The sequence below is a fragment of the Panthera leo genome, chromosome B4 (genome assembly GCF_018350215.1).
Source record: "Panthera leo isolate Ple1 chromosome B4, P.leo_Ple1_pat1.1, whole genome shotgun sequence".
In the NCBI taxonomy this organism is placed as follows: Eukaryota; Metazoa; Chordata; class Mammalia; order Carnivora; family Felidae; genus Panthera; species Panthera leo.
This window is the reverse complement of record NC_056685.1, coordinates 27,843,745-27,860,954: the sequence shown is the minus strand read 5'-3', so window position 1 is coordinate 27,860,954 and position 17,210 is coordinate 27,843,745. Positions and strand designations below refer to the sequence as shown.

The window sequence follows — 17,210 nt, the reverse complement described above, 5'->3', positions numbered from 1 at the left end:
TGACCTGCCGGCCAGGTGTGCCCCATGGGTGCCGCTCCCTCTGCCCATTAGGCACCATCCACTTCCCTGTGTTGCCAGGCGAGCTTTCTGACCTCAGAGGGTGCTTCGCGTACTGGCTGCAAAGGTGTTTTACTGACTTAATGTCCACGGAGACTCACTTGAAAGCAAGCTTCTGGGTGAGCCCGAGAGTAGGGGTGGGGCTGCTGGAGACAGGGCTGGGAAGGCACTGCAGGCCTGCAGGGTCCACAGTGGCACGAAGCGTGCACGCCTCCATGGCGGTGGAGGTAGGCAGTCCCCGGGAGAAGAGCTAACCTTTTCTTTTTTTAAAATCTGTGGTCAGAGGGGATGCCCTGCCAGGCCCTGGGTCTCCTCTTTTTTGGGTGGGTTTCCCTACAGATGCAGCTGAGGGCTCCACCCCACCAGACTGTGTGGAAGAAGCTGGAAGGGATGAGGCTGCAGCCCCGCGGAGCCAGGGCAGAACCAGCCCTAAGGCCCCCTGAGCGGGAAGGAGGGGGGTTGGTATCAAGCCCAAATTACAATGTTCGAAGGAGCACAGGTCTTAATGCTTCCACACTCACCCTTCCATGGTCTGGCCTGGAACAGCAGCCAGGGAGATTCCTTTGGAACAGATCTGGTCACTCTGCTGCTCCCAGCTGGTTTGACAACACCCCAGCCCTCGCACTGCCCCCCCTCCTGGCCTCACCTCCTACCTCTCTCGTCTCAAGGGCTCCAGCCACAAGGCCTCCTGCCTCCCCCTCTTCAGCCATGCTCACCCCACTTTTGCACTAGCTGCACCCTGTGCCCAGCATGCTTGTCCCCCAGAAATTAACATCCACCACCCCTTCAAATATTGCATCAGACTTTCCCTTCCTAATGCAAACTGTCCTCCCCACCCCCACCCCCCATTTCCTTAACGGACCCTGCTGCCTACTTTTCCAGAGCACCATTCATTTTTCAACCCACAAATATAATCATTGATTATGTTCACTGTCTGACTTCTCCCGCTAGAATGTGAACGTCCCTGGGGGCAGGAACATCTTTATCTTACTGACATGTCCCCAGTGCCCACGTAGTGCCTGGTTATGCTTGGTTGGGTAAACGGATGCAGAAGTGATCATCTTCGGTTACATACTGTGGCTGCTCCAAGGTACCCAGCACCCCTTTCGTGTTGGAAACTACAAATGCCCACATCAGCATCCAGGCTTCTGGAAGAGGAGCTGTAAATGCTAGGCAGGGAGTCTGGCTCCTGCCAAGACAGCTGAGAGGGTTCTCGTTTCAGCCAAGACCTGCAGCAGAAACCTAGTCCTACAGGCTGTAGGCATGGGATGTGGTGGGGGGCTCTAGGGCAGGAGACAGCCAACCTCCAGCCTCGGTTGGGGACAGCAAGACTCACTCTAAACCCCTCCACTGCCTGGAAAAGGTGACCTCAAAACTTTCAGCCCTAGGCTTGTTCCAGGTTGAGGCTTGTAGGGCTAGATAGAAAATGGTCAGGACCAGAACCTGTTACAGAATTTATAGGGACAAGTCCAAAATGAAGATGCGGGGACACTTGTTTAAAATGCATTACAAAGTTAGGGGCACCTGGGTAGCTCAGTTGGTTAAGCATCCCACTTCATCCTAGGTCATGATCTCATCGTTCCTGAGTTCGAGCCCCGCGTCAGGCTCTGTACTGCCGGCTCAGAGCCTGGAGCCTGTTTCAAACTCTGTGTCTCCCTCTCTCTCTCTGCCCCTCCCCCACTCATGCTCTGTCTGTCTGTCTCTCTCTCTCAAAAATAAATAAAACATTACAAAAATTTTTTTTAATGCATTACGAAGTTCAAGGCATGTCTCGGGCAAATGGGGACACGTGTGAGGACACAGGGGGAGATGGCAGTACTTCTCCTGACCCCTTCAGCTTCAGCCCAGAGCCCACACTTGAGGACACTGCTGCCTCTGTGCTGAGTTTGCTGCTCAATGAGACTGGTGCCAGTTTCACCAGGCTCAGAACCTCCCATTGGCCTTGGGGGGAGGGGAAGGAGGGGAGCAGGCAGAGCTCTTCCAGTGGAAGCCCGATGAGGAGGCTGGCCCCCAAGCCGGGCCCCCCAGAGAACAGGCAGCCTCTCAAGGGGAACTTAGTGATGTCTTCATCTACTTGGTAGAAGTCACAGCCCACTGCCATGTGAATCTGCCCCAAGTGGTACTCTCCAAGAAGGACATCAACTGGCGGACTCTGCCCTCAAAAATAGACTTGCTCTGGGGCGCCTGGGTGGCTCAGTGAGCTAGGCATCTGACTTTGGCTCAGGTCATGAGCTCACGGTTCATGAGTTCGAGCCCCACATCTGAAGCCTGCTTTGGATTCTGTGTCTCCCTCTCTCTCTGCCTTCTCCCACTCATGCTCTGTCTCTCTCAAAAATAAATAAACATTAAAAAAAAAAAAATAGACTTGCCCCACGAGGCCACCTCTGAAGGCCAAGCTTGGGGCCTGCAGACCTTGCCTGTGAGTCCACAGGCCAGGCCTCAACCTAGAAACATGAGCACAGGACCTGCAACTCGGCATAGCATCCAAGAAGCAGAGGATGACCTGGCCGTGGAACTTTGCTGTAGTCCTTTCTTAACGGATCATGGGCGTAGGGGCCCTGCTTCCTAAGTTCTGAGGCCCAAGAACCTTCAGAAGATAGCCTCCTGATATTTTCTACAAAGGTTTTGATTAGCAAAAATAAAAATAATTAAAAAAAATAAAATGGATTAAGAATTTTAAGATGCTGGCCACAGAGCATTAAACCAAGTGGGCCCTTCTGAGGACTGACAATGCTAATGACATTTCATGGATCCTCCTGCCAGAAAACTCCACAACAAATGTGAATCACTTGTGTCTGAGACGTGTAGCATGTTTCTCCTTGAGGAAAGAGCCCTCGGGGGGAGTGGATGAAGGTACCAAAAATTGTTTCTGCGCCACTAACGAAAGGATCCGCCGTTGCGTTTGCAGGGTGGGGGTGGGATGAGCAGTGGCAGAATGAGGTGACATCAAAGGTGGTGTTGGGCCAGACTGGGTCGATGTCCATGTGAAATGACTAGCCAAGACTCTGGAACATTCTCCATTCAGAAAAGTGGTCAGTGATCAGTGACAGGTAGGTAAAAAAAAGAACGGGGCACCTGAGTGGCTCAGTGGGTTAAGCGCCTGACTTCAGCTCAGGTCATGATCTCACGGCACGTGGGTTCGAGCCCCGTGTTGAGCTTTCTGCTGTCGGCACAGAATCTGCTTCAGATCCTCTGTCCCCTCGCTCTCTGTCCCTCCCCAACTTGTGCATACGCATGCTCTCTCTCTCTCTCTCTCTCAAAAATAAACATTGAAAAATTAAAAAAAGAAGAAAAAGAAAGAAAAGAGCAATTAGAAGGAATAAAGCCGAGGTTGAGTCACGTTGTTGTGGCTTTTTATGCTGGGAAGCCCAGGGCCTTTCCACATGAATCAGCTGAAAGTTTGCATTACTAACAACATTTAAGTAGGCATCCTTGGATATCAGATGCTGAGGTAGGTGCCATCCCCTCACATTTGGATGGCCCTTTACAGTCTAAAACCTGCTTTGCTATATATAATGCTTTCAGTGGACTCTCTCAATAAGCCTACTAGGTTAGCAGGGTGTTGTTATCGGCAGACAGGCAGACTGACTAGTCTGAGTCCACAGAGTCAGTAAGGGCCCAGAGGGGGCACGAGAACTCAGTTCTGCTAGCTTTGAGTCTAACGCTTTTGTCCTTTCCTCCACGATGCTTCTGTCACGGGTGGTGGCGGCCATCTTTCCAGAGCTCATGGCCTGAGACAGACAGACAAATGCAGCCCAGGGCATCACAAGCATATAGCAACACGTTGACTAATGGCCTCCAATTACCGATACCCTGGCAGCAAAAGGGCAGTGAGCTGCTAGGGATGCAGAGTATCAGCTCCGCTTTCAGGAAAAACTAGGTGTTCAGAGGGATTGGATGTTTCTTTCCCTGATGCAAATGGTACATGAACTGCTTTTTGGGGGCATCCGATAAACATGAACTACAGACTAAGTAAAGACGAATAAAGGGATGCTCTCCTGAGTGAGTAAGCATTTTGAAATGGCCCATTAACCTCTTATCAGAAGGATTCTTTCCTTCGAAGCGTGTTGGTCATTTCCTGCACTAAAAGGTGTGCAGACGATTTGCCACATCACATTATTATGCACAGCTAACTGCTTTGCAAAAACTTGTACCTGCAGATGCAGTCAGTGGGTTTGAGTTTATTTAACTCAATCATTAACTTTTTCTCTCAAAATTAACAAGTGCAATTAGCCCATATTAATGAAATAATCTTGAGTTCTTTTTTTTTTTCTAACCGAAGTTCCATTTGAGTCACACAAAAAAGAAAATGCATCTAAAAATCAGTTCCATTTTAGAACAGGCACATGTTCCAAACAGCTGAACTTATTTTTCCTTCTTCAGATTCTGCAAAATTCACTCCCAGGTTTACTCTCTATGCCAAGTTTCAGAGCTGAGCAAATTTTTATGGTCTAGTTATAAACCCTAGAAAAACAAGGTTTATAGGAAATGTTGACACAACCTTAACTAAAGTGGTGTTAGCTGACACCTCTATATTTTCAATTTGGGGATTTCTACTGGGAAAATATAAACGCTAATTCAGCAAAGGAAGCCAACTATAATAAAAATGTTGTAGTCTTCCTGTTCACCCCATGAAGTTCTACTTCAAAAGATGCCAGTGCAACATGGAGGTGAGTTAGAATTAGTATGCTCAGTATGTAGGGCACCTGCAAATAGCTAAGCCTCCTGGTTACTATAAACTTTGCCTGGGAATGCATGACCTCACCATGAGTCATGGCTGCCCACTGCAGTCCGGTCAGAGAGGTGGCGGCGGATTCCAGGTCTTTAGGCGAAAGGCGTCTGCTATCCTTGCACCGCGCATCTCCAAATCTACCATGAATAGAGACCAGAGTAGGTTTTTCACGGACCAGGAGAGCGAGACTCCAAAACACAGAGAAGCCAAAATGTTGAGAGTTGAGTAAAGGCACACCGCGGACGTTGATCCCGAGCGCGGTCAGCTCAGACTGGGGCCAGTAGCGGTGCCAGGGGGACCCAGGTGTGAGGGCATGCCAAAACATCAGGACAAAGAGCCAACGACAGTTCTCATTTCCCCAATCCCTCTAAACAGCCCAGATGAGAAGCACATGTGTTCCATATTTAGGCTTTGATTTTTTCTTTTTTTTCCTTCTGAAACAAGAGGAGGTGGGAGAAGGGGTGAAGTTTGACTCAGGTCCAGAGATAAAGACTGACATACACAAATGGACCATAATAGGGGGCAAAGTGAGTTAAGCTGAAGTAAATGTTTTAAAATCCTCAGCTAGATAGACTAAACAGTATTGGCCTAGGAGCCAAAAGACCCAGCTGTCTGTCCCGAGGCTCCCACCGGGGAAACGCGACTCCAGGCAGCCTGCGGAGCCTCCCTGGTGTCTCTGCTTGGTCATCTGTAAAATGGAGGCCGGCCTCCATTACGCGACAGCGGCGAGGAGTAAGTAATGGCCCTGGAAGTGCTTGGTGAATTTTAAGCTGCAAGACGAATGGGAGTATTATGCCGTGTTGATTGCATTTCTCCATTGGAAAACTGTGTTCAGAAAATGGAAATATTTTCAATCGAGGGACAAATCCATCAGGATAAAGGGGGAAAAAACCCTTCCTAACATATTTGTAATTGCTTTTAGTTCATCCTAGAACTGATTCAGAGGGCCATTTACCGCTGACATCTTTGCTTTTGTGTTAAGTCTAATAGTCTACTAAAAAGGCCATTTGGGTCGCACCCCAATTACCATCACATATGTCTAAACTTCACCAGCTCACAAGGGACCGCTAAGTTACATATCTTCATGAACAGAAAGTATTTTGGATGATTATTTTCTTCCTCCCAGGTTTCTAAGGCTGTTGGCAGCATTTTCCCAGAGTGTTTTCAAAAGCTTTCACAAGATATCCTCATAACATTGGCAAAAAATATGAAGCATACTTTAAAGGCTAATGCTTAACTTCTGTAGACCCTGATTTTTATTTATTTATTTATTTATTTTTTTCAGGTTGAAAAGGAAGACAGGAGTTTCTGGATGTACCTGTCAAGACTAAATGATTGTTCATTTCCTGTGAATTGGGAATAACGTAATCACATGCAGCTGGGGAGCTAGGCTGTGTTTCTTGCTTTTTCCTCTTCCAGAAGCTGGGTCCCTTACCAGCTGGGAAATATTACTGTATGAACGTGCTGAAAAACTTAAGGGAAATGAAAAGAACAACAACATTCTAGATGTCAGCAATCAGTTTGATGGTCTTACCTGTACCAACCTGAGAGGATTTTAATAGCAAAAGTTTGTAAAGATTAATTTAATTTAAACTGAGTTCTTAGATAAAAAAAAAAAAAAAAAAAAAAGCAAGTGTTTACAGAGTCACAAAAATCTTTGTCTAGAATTGAGCTGATTAGAATTAACCCTGTCACAATTACACCCGCCAACGACTGGGTAAGTTTGAGAGAAACAATTTAAAATAATAAAGTATTTTAACCCAAGAGAAATGGATTAGTAGGAATCAAAGTATCCGTCCTTTGCTAATGCAGTCATTACCTGGGGGAAAAAAAAACCCACATAAATTCAATGCTGAGTTTAAAATTGGAATTCAGCAAAATGTAATCTCGGGCACTTATTTTAAATGCACGCTTCTATCTTTTAGTATAATAAATTTTGTTCGGGGTTTCATTAGCCATTACACTATACATTGTGATTATGTCAGATATTAGATGCTGAGAAATGGAGCCAACATCTCACTTCAGGTGGCTCCTGTTCCAACTCATCATCAGAATTAATTAAAGAAAGAGGAGGTGGGATGGGGAGCAGGAGAAACGTTTGGATTAGTCAGGTCACCGTTTTTTCCTGGGAAGGTGAGGAATGGAAGGAGAGAGAGGCCAAGGCAGAAGGAAAGTCTCTGTTGGGATGCCTGGGTGGCTCAGTCGGTTAAGTGTCTGACTCTTAATTTCCACTCAGGTCATGATCTTGCGGTTCATGAGTTCGAGCCCTACATGGGGCTCCATGCTGGCAGTGCAGAGCCTGCTTGTGAGTCTCTCTCTCCCGCTCTCTCTCAAAATAAATAAATAAACTTTAAAAAAGAAGAAGAAGAGGGGCGCCTGGGTGGCTCAGTCAGTTTAGCATCCGACTTCGGCTCAGGTCATGATCTCACCATCGTGAGTTCACGCCCTGCATCAGGCTCTGTGCTGACAGCTCAGAGCCTGGAGCCTGCTTTGGATTCTGTCTCTCTCTCTCTCTCTCTCTCTCTCTCTCTCTGCCCCGCCCCTGTTTGCACTCTGTCTCTGAATCTTTCTCTCTCTCAAAAGTAAATACGTTAAAAAAAATAAAAATAAAAAAAGAAGAAGAAAATTCTCTGCCAATGGAATCTTATGGCATCACTGCCCATTCTACCCAGACTTGCTTGGAAGAAATTTGGGGCCTCAGGGGAATGTGAGGGGCTACAGTCGCCCTGGATCACCATGTGCATGTGCATGTGGTTGTCACATTTGGCTAGGCATCAGAATTACTGGGAGAATTTTTAAAAATAGAAAACAACTGGGTCCCATCCAGTCCTGGGATAAAGCTCGCGCATGACATCATTTTTGGGTTTTTTTTTGTTTGTTTGTTTGTTTTAATGTATGTTTTTAACACACCCAAGCCTACAATTGATTCTGAATGCTGAGCCAATATTGAAAACCAGGGGTAGGCGGTAGTTGGAAATTAACTAAAAGGTGAATTTGACAATATTGCACCTTATCTAAGTCTCTTTCATATTGTTTGAATCCAGAGAACTGCCTTTTCTGACGTCTACCAAACACAAGATGATGAGGATGACAATAATAAAAAATATCAATGCTGCTGAAGCTCCTTGGGGACTCTTCAGAATGACACAGCACTTACACATCCATTAGGTCATTTCTTTTCCCTCTTCTCTCTCTTAGTGCTTTGAGGCCAGCAGTGAGAGCACCGTCACTCCATCTCACAGGTATGAAAGCATGCCACATCCTGCTAAATCCCCCACCAGTGCGAGTGGGTAGGCTGACCCCCATTTCGTGCCCCTTCCCCCTTAGCAATCCCATCAGCTTGGCCTGACAGCTGGTTTTGTGGCACACCTGGGACAGCGGGCAGGGAGGGTCCTCTGCCCTTAGTTGATTTTATGCTCCTGTAGTAGAAAAGGCAGAGAATTCAGCGACTTGAATTAGCTCCCAACTTGACTGCAATTGGAAAGAAGCTTTGTGTTTTGTTTTCACCTTTTTTTAAATTAAATGTTTTTTCTTTAGTTCACTTATTTATTTTGAGAGACCGAGAGAGTGAACAAGAGAGGGGCAGAGAGAGAAGGAGAGAGAGAGAGAGAGAGAGAGAGAGAGAGAGAGAGAGACTCCCAAGCAGGCTCCACACTGTCAGCGCAGAGCCCCATGAAAGGCTCCAACTCAAGAACCGTGAGATCAAGACCCGAGCCGAGATCAAGAGTCGGAAGCTTAACCGACTGAGCTACCCAGGTGTCTTGTGTTTTATTTTCACCTTAAAGAGTCGGCTTACATCCAGCATGTACAATAGATATGATAGATTTTTGCCTTTCCGTTTTACACAAGTCCTTTTCTGAAGCTAACACATGTCTCCCTTGTCCATGTCGTTGCTCTCTGGGATTCAAGAGAGAAGAGATCGTGAGGAGAAAAAGACACAGTGGGTCGGTAGACGGCAGGTTGCCCCTGGCAGGCCGGGTGGAGCAGGCAGCTGTGCAGGGCTCCTGCCTGCCAGCTTCTTTCACATCACGAGAAGCAAATGGCCCCCAGGTGAAGGATGGAAGAAGCAGCTGAGAAATCTTCCTGTCATATTTGGGTTTATTTCCCTGCCGCCTGAGTAAGCTTTCAGTAACCTTGGTCTTTCGATTCAACTATTTTGATGGAAAGAAATAACGATCACGGCAACTGTGGCTGATGGATGTTAAGAGCTGGACCTTACCCTTTCAGGGGAAGACTGCTTGAGAATGGACTTGAGGACAAAGGCGTTACAAAGCATGGCACCGGAAGCTATGTTTTTGCTGACTCGACTTACCTTATTAACAAAATCATTTCACGTTTTATGTGAACATAAACAAAACTTCCTAGGTAATCTTTGAAGGTGTTGGATGCTGTGGTAGCTACCACTGTGGCAAAAGGGCAGTGTTGAAGTGTAATCAGTCTCCCAGATAATAATATTTTACCGATCAATAACTTATTGTACTTACAGGTTTGCCCTGTCATATAAAAATATATTTATAAAAAGTATCACCCAGACTTTTATAAATTAGTAGACTGACCGTTGCTTTAATCATCTTTTATCTTCTACATGTGTGAACCTAAAAGATTGATGGTGTTTTAGTTATGTCTACATCACATCTGATTTCACAATAGCCTGTGGAGAAACCTATTTAGTAGACTGACCGTTGCTTTAATCATCTTTTATCTTCTACATGTGTGAACCTAAAAGATTGATGGTGTTTTAGTTATGTCTACATCACATCTGATTTCACAGAAGCCTGTGGAGAAACTTCATATACAGTTGCATATATGGAACTTAGCTAGTTTTTTAAACCAGGAAGGTAGAGCTACTTTCTGGGATAGGAATCACAAATGGGTTTCATCCGAGCACGAACTGGGCAGTTCACAGAAGTGGCATGCTGAGAAAGCTGGTCTGGGCTCAGCAAACGTGTGTGCGAGATGGATTAGTGATGTCTGCCATGGAAGGACAAGGTCCTGGTGCCATCTGTGTGCCATCTCTGCCGTGGGAGGAAAGGGAAAATACTAAAATATGTAGCAAATGTGTATTTCACTATGCACAAAGATGCATAAAGAATTCCTCTGATGACACAGTTTTTGCCAGAGCAAAGACTCAATCGATAACTTCAAATAGTGTTAGATTTCAGAGTATTATTAAAAATACTTAATGCATATCTGGGTGTCTAAAAGAGTAAGGATTATTCATTTTTCTCAACATGTTACAATTGTTATGTGAAATTCTGGAAATTAAGTCTGTCATCATTACGGTAGTGAATATCAGTCAAAATCTTCCAATTATGTAAGCAACTCACAAATGAGTCTTTTTCCTTGAATTCCATCAGCACTGAAGTACACTGCAGCCTGATTGTTTTCATTAATGTAGTTTTCATCGCACTCAAAGAAAATGCCATTGTTTGGTGATTATGACGCCCATAGGGAAGTCATAAAGTCCGTCATATTCCTAAGTTCCATCTAACAGTATCAGTGAGGATACAACTCCAGCATAGTCATTTATTTCCTGTTAAAGATAATATCAATGGAAAAGCAAAGTGGGGTTATCCCCCTGGAGAGACCATGAGTTTAAGATGATTAATGTTGTAAAGAAATAGCTTTCTTATTGAATAAATGGCCTTTTCATCAGATCGTTTTAAATTGCAAAATTTAATTTCAGATGGAAGAAAACATTCCTCAATTATACTGCAAATAATGACGTATTTACACACTTCTTTAGCATGTTTTCTGCCAAAGATTTATCAGTTCAGATCATTTTCATTGTGTGTTTCTTAGTTGCATATTATTCCTCTTACCTTTCAAATGTATAGACATTTTTCATTATTCATTGATTGAGTTCTTGAAGACATGGGTTGACTACAAAGGGTTTGATTCTGTTTATTTTATATAGCCAGGAAGGTGACCAGTCATGAAAGAAACCCTCCAAGAATTTGTTGTGTTTCCGTACTCCTCCTCCTCTGGCTGTTAGCCAACAAATCCATTTTCAGTCAGCAAATCATAGTTCCATATTTCCAGGTGCCATCTAACCCATTGAGCATCTTGCCACTTTCTCCAAACCAATGTTTGGAAGTTTCTTTTAACACATCTTCTTCTCCTTTTCTTCCTGGGTGTTCTATATACAGGACTTTTTTAGTGGGGGAGAGAGTGACAGTGGAGTTTGCTTTAACTATGAAAGTAGCTTGCTTGAGTTACAGGAGGAAGCAGGACACGATTTTTCTGAATTCTTACCTTGTCCTTTTAACGGGGGACATTATCTTTTCTGTTCCCATATATCATTTGCCTTTAAGGATCTCTGGGGAATAACTGCTAAAGCTGGAACTGGGTCCTTCCTGAAGCAATGAGGGAAGTGGGGAGTTTCTCCTTTGGGGTCACTGTTTCCAAGATAGTTGTGTTCACCAAGATGGAAATTTTCTCCAAAATTATGTATATGCCGGACCTCTGGGAAAATAGGTGTAGGCATGATTTGCTTTTATTCAACCCTAGTGGCCAGCACAATAGATACCCAGCCCTCAGGATAGCTTTTATTTTATAGGTAGGTATTCTGAGCTGGATGAGTAGAAAGTGTTTAATTGCCTTAATTTCAGCATTTGACAGAAACTTCTTTTAGAGTTTGTGTCATGAGCACTGGTTGCCTGTTCAGTGTCTATTCTTGCTTATTACCAGCAACGTGCCCAAAGAAAGATTTCATTTGCCAGACTCTCTTGTAGATGGGGAGGGCAGGGGGCCACTGAGGGGGAGGCCTATGTTGTTGGGTGGAACTTTTTCCATTAGACTGGCTGTCAGCTCCCTTATGGGAGAAGTTTCTCCTTTCATCCTCTCTCAGTGGATTGCTGAGTCCTTAAAACTGGTCTTAGCTCATGTTTGTGCAATTGTGAGGCTTGCCCTTCCAGTGAGTATTTTGATAAAAGTTATTAAGTAATAGAGAAGGAAACATTCTGATCATGTTAATGCAAGCAGGATATAAAACAAAAATGGAAAGACACCGGTGAGGATCTTACCAATTTAGGTCTAATTACAAACACAATGCCTTGGAAAAAATTAGGTATGATAAATCCAAATGGGAAGGTTATATGCATTAACAAGGATAGATTTGTTATTTTAATTAGAAAACATTAAGTACTGGGGCACGTGGGTGGCTCAGTCAGTTGAGCGTCAGACTCTTGGTTTTGGCTCAGGTCATGATCCCACGGTCGTGGGATTGAACTGTATCTGGCTTTGTGCTGAGCGTGGAGCCTGCTTAAGATTCTCCCTCTCCTTCTCTCTCTCTCTCTCTCTCTCTCTCTCTCTCTCAAATAAATAAATAAATAAGGGCTCCTGAGTGGCTCAGTTGGTTAAGCATGTGACTCTTGATTTCGGCTCAGGTCATGATCTCACAGTTCATGGGATCAAGCCCTTCATCAAGATGTGCGCTGACAGTGTGGAGCCTGCTTGGGTTTCTCTCTCTTCCTCTTTCTCTCTTCCCCTCTTCTCTCCCCCCTCAAAATAAAGAAAGAAAGAAAAAAGAAAAAAAAAAAGAAAACTTTAAGTACTAATAGTTACTAGCTGGGGGTGGGGGGGCAGGGAATAAAATCACGAGCAAGAAGACATGGTCCAGGACTTTCCGGAGTTGACAATCTAATGGGGAAGACTTATAGTAAAATAAGCAATCAGGGCAGACACGTACAGCCACACAGAGTGTGCACTGGACAACTTCAGGGGACATTTGTCACATAGAGTACAGTATAAAGGGTGCCCCACTGCAAGGCATGACCTGTCCAACTACAGAGGTGGCAGCCCTCGAGGCAAGTTTTCGAAAGTGTGCTATGTAAACAGTGATAGAGGTCATACTGTGCCAAGGGAGACATAGTACCAGCCCCTGGCCTAGCCTAGGAGGTTGTTTCTTGGAGTAAATGGCGTTATACCTGAGACTTCAAGATCAGCCTGAGTTAGCCAGACCAAGAGGAAGAAGCGTTGCCCAAGTAAGAAGAACAGTGTAGACAGAGGCAGGGACAAGAGGTGGTAGGGCCAAGTTAACCAAGGAGTACATATAAGGAATGCCATGGCGGCTCAGTCCTGCGTGCCATCTGGAAGGCTTCTTTTTCGAGCTTTCCAAATCCAGATCAGCTGCACTCAAACGTGATGGATTGTGAAAGAGAAGGAGCTCCTCACCTCCCACCTCTGTTTTCTGAAGTTCTCAGCAACATTTCCCCATATAGTACAGTTGGTTCAAAAGCTCCAGGAAGATTCCCTGCCTTCAGACAGATGGGTCCCAATGGTGGGCTCCCGTTCCTGCCACCTGTTCAACTATATCAAATGTCAAGCATTTTGATTCAGAGAAACTAAATCAATCTGATTGTGACATTTCTCTTCCTCAAGTCTTTTAAGGATTTGGGGATTCAAAACAAACGAACAAACAAAATACTTTGGAGGATCAAATTCAAAGTTCTTAGCATGGCTTACACAGTATAGTCATCTCTCACAGGGCAGGGACCATTTCTGTCTCGTCACTTAGCATTTGTCACAATAGCTGGCACAGAGTAGCAATGAATGAATGGCCAGGCAGTTTTTTCCTGCCTGCAGTTTCCCCCTCTAGTCTGCTCCAAAAAGAAGCGGACTGGCTTCCAGGCAGGGCAAGCCCTGGTCCACATCCTGGGTTTCCACAAGCGATAACCGCCCCCTGCCACAGCTCGCTGACTCTTCAGGTTCTGGGTCTGCTCTTCCCTGGCACCTCAGGCACAACCAGTCAGGGTGTATCATTTTAATATCCCTGCTACTTGACGCTTATCAAAATTTTGGTTTATTGCCCTAAAGAGAAAATCATGCAAGTGTGAAAGATGTATGCACAAGAATATTTGCTGCAGCATTGTTTATCACGGTGAAAAATTGGAGTGACCCAAATGTCCATTAATAGAGGGCTGGTCCCATCAATTATGGAATATAACACCCAGCGGAATAGGAAACAAGCTTAAAATGGAAGAAGGAGAGTCTACTGTATTTCATCAAATCTGAGATACCATCATTTTCAAAATGCATCATTATTTTATGATACTAAGAAAAATAAGTGCTGTCAATTAAAAGACAGTGCTCTCCTGTTATCTAGAATTTTTACTTTATACTTATTAGCTCCTTTACATTTTGGCATATTTTTATACATTACTCTTAATGCATTCCTGAAAAAAATATATAAGCATGATAAATTAATATGTTTCTGGAACATCTTCGTATTTAGAGTCCAACTCTTCTGAATGCTTATTAACTCAGACGTGTCAATGTCCAGGTATTTTTTGAAGCCATCAAGAGTGTCTGGATGCTGAGTTTCTTAAGAATGCACAAAAGAGAGAAAGGCATTGGGGTCCTCAGTTGGCTTTGCAGTTACGTAGAATTGGCCAATTTTGGACTTGTGCTTGAGGAGTATTGATAAACCACTTCATATTTACCTCCAACAAAACTCCCACACTCCTCCCTCAATGATGTTGCTCCCAACAGTTAAAAGAAAACTCACCTCTTGCTCATGAATTTTCTCCTAATCCATTAACACCCATTCCGAATGTTTTGACGGTTTTGTGAATGTGTCTACAACGGCTGCCTGGTCAGGCATCACGATTTGTTCAGATGCAGCCTCATTCCAGGGGTGCAAATTGTTTTTTAAAAAGAGCGTTTAAGAGGGGTGCCTGGGTGGCTCAGTTGGTTAAGTGTCTGACTTCGGCTCAGGTCATGATCTCACAGTTTGTGAAGTTGAGCCCCTTGTTGGGCTGTGTGCTGACAGCTCAGAACCTGGAGCCTGCTTCAGATTCTATGTCTCCCTCTCTCTCTACCCTTCTCCCACTTGCACTCTGTCTCTCTCTCTGTCTCTCAAAAATAAATAAACATTAAAAAGAATTAATAAAAATAAGGCGTTTTAGAATCAATTAAATATCTTATATGTCCAAAACATGTTGAGGAGTGACAAAATGTCTAGTGATAAATGTATGTAGTATATATACAAGTATACACGTACATGTATTTATATTAATATGAAATTAACTTGAGGGATGTTAAATAATAACATGAGGATGTTTATCCAATATTATCAATAGTCACTTCTATGTAGTGCAATTTAAGATGATTTTACCTTCTTTGTATTTTTCTGTATATTTAACACTTTTATTTACAGTAAAGATGTAGCATGTTTTCAAAAGTGGTAAACTTTATTTGTTAAAAAGAGAGATGATATTTATGGAAAATTGCCTAACACATAGGCATTTCCATTTAAAATTTGATTTTATATCCTATGTATATGTTTTAGGAGGTCTGTAAGGCCCCTAAAATTAGAAATAGTCCTTTAATTTACCTGTCACACTTAGCATAAAATCTGAGCTCCTTCCCAGAAACCCCTGCCTCACCCCTGCCTACAGTGCTGATGTGAGCCTTTCCAACTGTTCTGAGCTCTCTCCAGTAGGCACACACGAACCCGTTCAGTCCTTGAACACCCAACCCCTTGTCCCCCATGACTCCGTCACACAGGCCTCCAACATTTAGCTACATGCTTAATAAATGAGGCCACCCCTGACTGCTTGATCTAAAGTAGTCTTCCCTCATTCTTTTTCATCACCTCGCTCTGTTTTGTTTCCTTCAGAGTATTAATTACCATAGGAAAACCACTTCAGTTACATGTTTGTCCTCTTGTTTATAGACTGCCTTTTGCCACTAGAATGGAAACTCCATGCGAGCAGGATCCCTGGCTATCACAGTAACTCCCCTCTCTGCTGTGCTCAGTCACTGACTGGCATTGGTAGCAGCTCAAGGGATGACAGTCTTGGTGTGAACGTGGTTGTGGGACCAGAAGGGTGGATGCAGGCCTCTTGACAGCTGATAGAAGAAACATCTTCACAACACTCATTGCCTTTTTCACTTTCAAAGGCAGTGGGAGACTTATCACATATTACTCAGGGCCTTCTTTTTGAAGACCCATGGGGAAAAAAATTCCCTCAAGTATCAATCCCGGGAGGAGTTGTGCTTTACTTGGGCAATTGGTTTGTGTATTTAACTAATTAAATAATTAAGAAAATTAATTAAGTAATTAAGTAATTGACAATGTGATCTGAGTTCTCTGTTTTTGTAAATGTGTGCCTGAAACTTGGAACTGGACTTGTAGTCTATTTTTTGGCAAATGCACAGGAACGCCTATAAATATTTATGTATATTACTTGAATACATATTGATTTTGGATCAACGTTACTCATGGGTTAATCTTATTTTTCCTACCTACCCTAATCCTTTTGTCCCATGTTCACAACTTACTCATTTTTTTTTTTCAACGTTTTTTTTTTTATTTTTTTTTATTTTTGGGACAGAGAGAGACAAAGCATGAACGGGGGAGGGGCAGAGAGAGAGGCAGACACAGAATCGGAAACAGGCTCCAGGCTCCAAGCCATCAGCCCAGAGCCCGACGCGGGGCTCGAACTCACGGACCGCGAGATCTTGACCTGGCTGAAGTCGGACGCTCAACCGACTGCGCCACCCAGGCACCCCACAACTTACTCATTTTTACATTCTCTTCTTGTACTGCACACATTTTAATAGGTCACATTATATGTTTTGAAATACAGTGTGGGTATAAGTGAATTAGTTGTTGTTTTGTTGTTTAATGCTAAGGCTGGTAACATGGAGCCATGATTTAGCCTCAACCTTCAGCTTTACACCCACCCCACTCTCTTCTGTCACTCTGCCCTGATGCTCACCGCTTTCTTCTTGATCTTCCACTGGAGTCTACCACATTTTATTACCAATATTTGCTTGGGAATCTTGCCTGCCTTAGAGAAGAGTATTTTGATGTAGCCCTATCAATTTAGCCATTGCAAAAAAATAAAATCACTATGAGTTACCAAGTGTCATGCTCAGCCAAACCTTCTCCCTTATTCCCTCTCCCACACCCTCTACTGCTAATGGTGGGAAAACTTCACCATCCACTTCATTCATTTCCATATGGCTTGTAATTTTTATGGGTATGATTTCTTTATCATTGGAGGGAAAAATAATAAAGAGAGATGAAATTCTGTATATGGGTTATCCTCTAAGAAGTTTTAGCTTTTCCCTCTCAACCATCATTATAATGGAGTTTTTGAGTATTAGCTAAGATGTATGCATACAACAGAGAGTACAAAAAAAAAAAAGCTAGTAATTTTTTAGTCTAGAGCTGAGAATAGAGGATCATAGTATGGACAAAATATCCCCCTACTCTGATGTTCTATGTACACTAAATCAACAAGGACAACCAAATCAGAAAGAAAACCAAAAAGGCAAGAATGTCCTTATTGAAAGTGGAGTGAGTCCCATTACTAAACAGCAAAATCTGTTAATTATTGGAGAGTAAATGCATTTGACCACTGCAACTTTAAGGGAGAATTAAGAGAATCTGATATGTGGACCATTCAAG

At 43.7% G+C, this 17,210-nt stretch overlaps 1 pseudogene; it reads left to right on the top strand.

Annotated features, from left to right (window-relative positions):
• The first annotated feature begins 1,823 nt into the window (after nucleotides 1-1,823).
• Nucleotides 1,824-2,505, top strand: LOC122223665 (annotated as a pseudogene).
• Nucleotides 2,506-17,210: the final 14,705 nt, after the last annotated feature.